Source organism: Aplysia californica, unplaced genomic scaffold (genome assembly GCF_000002075.1).
Source record: "Aplysia californica isolate F4 #8 unplaced genomic scaffold, AplCal3.0 scaffold01346, whole genome shotgun sequence".
NCBI lineage: Eukaryota > Metazoa > Mollusca > Gastropoda > Aplysiida > Aplysiidae > Aplysia > Aplysia californica.
In genome coordinates, this window is record NW_004798616.1 from 30,045 (window position 1) to 34,427 (window position 4,383).

General features: G+C 38.2%; 1 protein-coding gene across 1 annotated transcript in view; it reads right to left on the bottom strand.

The window, feature by feature from the left end:
- The window catches only part of LOC101846400 (FERM, ARHGEF and pleckstrin domain-containing protein 2), a gene marked incomplete at its 5' end in the record, with an annotated part of 70,530 nt that overhangs the window by 17,594 nt on the left and 48,553 nt on the right, over positions 1 to 4,383 (bottom strand).

A 4,383-nucleotide genomic window follows, 5' to 3' on the forward strand; every position in this document is an offset into this window, starting at 1 on the left:
GGGGGGGAGAAGAAGAGAGAGAGAGAGAGAGAGAAAAGAAAAGAAAAAATGAGATGAACGAATATCAATTGTCTTGAAGAGTACGTGAAACATTGAAGGGCGGGGACAGCGAGAAAGAAAGAAGAAAACAAAAAAGATATGAATGAATATCAATTGTCTTGAAAAACACATGAACATTGAAGAACTTGTCAAGAGTGATAAAATAGTAATGAAAAATATCATATTAATGTTGTAAAAACTTTGCTGTGTATCTGAGTTGTACATTTTGTGGTGTATCTGAGTTTGTGGTGTAAATGTGTTGTACATTTTGTGGTGTGAATGAATTAAAACATTTTGCGGTGAAAACGACTTGCATAATGCCCACATCACAGCTCTACTTGCTGCGTAGCCCACGCCTAAATTAGTTAACCAGTGCGATATGAGCCATAATCGACAGAAAACATAAAGACAATAATGACAACATTAGGGCAATAGTGGGACTGAAAAGCTACACTAAAAGTCAACGCTTCCCCCACACCTCAATTGAAATCCACACCAGGAAAATAACCCCAACTAACTGCTAACTGGACAGGACGATCAAATAAAGAAAAAGTGAAGAGATTAAGCAACTAAACAGTGGAGTGGCCTACAACTATAATAATATTATACCACCTGAACAAAGCTGGCCCCAAATATAGGAAAAAACACAATATTAAAATAGCCATAAAAACAAAGTCCAATAAATTGTCCTTACAGTAATCACTGTCGACATTTTTATATGTATATATATATATTATATCTGTAAACACGTATGTGTGAAAAACTATACATGTATACGTGGAAAAAATATGTATGTGTGGAAAAACTATATATGTATGTGTGGAAAAACTATACATGTATATGTGGAAAATCAATACATGTATGTGTGGAAAAAATATAGATGTAAGTGTGGAAAAACTATACATAATATATGTGTGGAAAAACTATACAAGTGTGTCGTGAAAAAAACAACTATATATGTGTGTGTGTGTGGAAAAACTATACAGGTATGTGTGGAAAAAAACTACATGAACATCAAAATGAGGTAGGAAAAGACACATATGTTTACAATCTACAAGTAAATCCAAACTAGATGAGCACACTTTCACAAAATATCAAAATACCAAAGCTAAACAACACTAAACACTTTACAAAGGCTGGCAAACTAAAAATAACACACAAAAAACAACAAAACAGAACACAAAAAACTGTTTCCAATGCACTGTAAACATCTTTACACAGTCACATAAAAAAGCAACCCCCCCCCAACCCTACATACTAACACTGCCCCAAAAACTTCTCTTCTTTTCCTGCTGGACAATCCAGCTCTAACCTCCAGTAGAAAGTCTGTCAATTCGAAAGTGCCTCAGCAAGCTGGTCAGTCGTTTTAAGTCCAGAAAGAAATATTTTTCAGGAGAGAGTAAAATACTTGTTAAAATTTATTTTAAAAAAATTTGTACCTACTTTAGCAATCCAGCGGCCACGAAATTTGTACCTGAATTATGTATCCTCTCTTGCTTTTTTTGAAATTTGACATATTTCTCGAGCACACTCAACCAAATACCACATACACAGGTTGAGAAATTGTTATTTTAAAAAATGCCAGATTTCTGAGCTCGGAAAATCTGACCAGGCGGCCAACGATTAATTGTCTTCTCCAGTTCTTGAAAAATGAAACAAAAACTCCTACTGCATCTCTTCCTTAAACAGCGGTCAATAAATCACGACCCCAGTGCTTTCTTGTCCTATCTCCATTTTTAATAACAGTAAAAGCAGTTCATAACAAAGAGTGAGCTTAAAGAGAAGTGAGAAGTCACATTTTCACTGTGGGAAAAAAAAAGGAGACAGGATAAGAAAGCACTGAGATTTGCGAATGGTAAACTTTGAAGTTGTCAAATCAGGGACCGTGTAACAGTAATCAGTTATTTAGATCGAGAAATAAGAGCGGAGAAAACAAGTTCTCTCCATTGACGTGACAAATTCAGAGGCCGGGGGCTCACATTGTGTCATGAAACTGTGGTGGAATCAGGCACTTTTCAATTTTTGGGCATATATATCACGCTATTGGTATAATCTTAACCTGTCCATTTGTCTTGCTTTGGGTGAAAAAAAATGGGCATCTTTTTTCATACCATTAAATATAGAAATTTTAGTGATTGATGGAGATATGGTCGTCCGGTATCAGAGGAAAAATTAGTGAGAAAATGACAGCCAAAGTTTGGTGAATTCCAAAGAGGTACTTTTCTTTGGAAACAGCAAATTTACATTTTTTGTGCCTTTCATCAACTTTTTTTTTTAGTATAACTCACGCAGAAATGTCTTATAGATGGACGTAAAAGGTTCTGAGCCAAGATTTTTATTAAAAAATTGATTTAAATAGTTAAACGATCGGGGGGGAAATGTCTGTCTCTTCACTTTGATGACTTTGGCTCCGCGCCCGATTCCCCCCGCGACGACACTCACACATAGCTATCCTCACACTCACAGAGCTGTGGCGACACTGCGGCAACAAAAGAGAGAGAACAGTAGCACACTCAAGCACTACCAGCACTAGGCAACACACCACGACACTAGGCAACACATCACGACACTAGGCAAACACGCCACGACAACTCGGACCACTACGTGGGAGAACACAGCATGCAACACGTGCACACAACGGAACATACCTATATCATTTTTTTTTTCTATTCAGAGTTTTACGGCACTTGCAATACAATTAGGTCATGTAAGTGCTGAAGATTGGAGGTGTTACAAGAGAGCAACAAACACAAAATAGAAAGAGTGGAGATAAGGATGATAGATGTTTTATAGGAAAGGAGCAAACCACACCAGAGCACCCGCCAACCAACCACTTGGGAAAGGGTTAAAGCTAACAAAACTGAGTCTGATTTAACAAGAACATATCACCGGCAAGCCCCTCAAATGCCCCCTACGCCCACAAAGTTAAATTTTACGGAGCAAGACAAAAAAAATACTTCCTTCTTTTCACAAAGATGTAGGTAGTATCAATATAATGTATCTTTTCGTGCTTTTTAAAAACATTTAGAATTTGAATTCTGACAAAATATTCCTGAAACACATTCCACCGATATCACGCATTAAGAAACTGCAATAAATAAAATTTTCAAACTTTTTTAACAGCTGGTCGCCGATACAAAAAATATCTTAAAAAACAAAAATGCAATAAAAAATTGCCAAACTAGAGGCAAATGCCTGTTTCTTCGATTTCATTATTTTGACGAGCGCCCAATTTGACCGCTATGCATCACATATGACCTTATTGTGTTGCAAGTGCCGTAAAACTATTACAAAAACTAAACACTAAAACAAAGAGCCAGACACAGAACCCGCACAATGGGGAAGGATTTTGTTTCATTACGACTCCCTCCCACCACTTTTCTGCCCTTCTCTCCTGTCAAACATCTGTCGTCTTTATCTCTCCCCCCTCCCTTTTCTTTGTATATTACTCTCTAAGTAAACCTCCTGTCTTCTGCACTCATATGACCTATTTGTGTCGGTTTGTTTGTTGGTCTGTTTATTTGAGTAAAGAGAAGTACACAGACACAATAATGGTCATTTTGTGCTGGGAAAAAGCAAGACAGACAGACAGACAGACAGACAGACAGACAGACAGACAGACAGACAGACAGAAACAAACAGAGGGAAAGAAAAGAAATAGGACCTACCAGTGACGCCCTCCAGCCACCCACATTTGTGATGCAAGTGCCGTAAAACTTTTCTTTTCTACAGCTTTCTGCAGCCTTTCTACTGCTACTCCTTGGCTCCTTCTTACTGCTGTCTTTCAGTCACACCCCTGATCTTCTGGTAGGAAAGATCTACACCTAGCCTTCTCGGACAAGGGCAAAAAATCTCGGAGGACATTAAAGCTCCCTTGGTGGTCTAACATCGATAAGAGTAGGCTTCGGCCGCCACCCTGGCAAAATTCAATATTTCCTACCAACTGAAAAATGTTTAATGTGTTCTGCGTGCTCATATGACCTTATGCAGTTGTGAGCGCCGTAAAACACTTACCAAAAAGAAAAGAAGTAGGAACCTACAACATACCATGGCGTCTTGTTTGGACTACCTGCCCAACCAGTCTCCCAGAATAAACCAGTCTCAACACAACAACCAACACTTCTTAAAGGTAAGACACTGTCTTCGACCATAAACTAATGTTTGATTTCACAAATCTTGAGCACTTACAGCATGTTAGAACGTGTGACCCTGCGGTCCTGCTTTTTCTTTTTCTTCTTTATCTTTGTAAGATATCCCTCAAACTACAGAGGCCGGTCCCGATGAATTCAAGCTACCTGTGTTATATTGTACTTTGGAATGTGAAACCCTTCTCTCAATTCCACC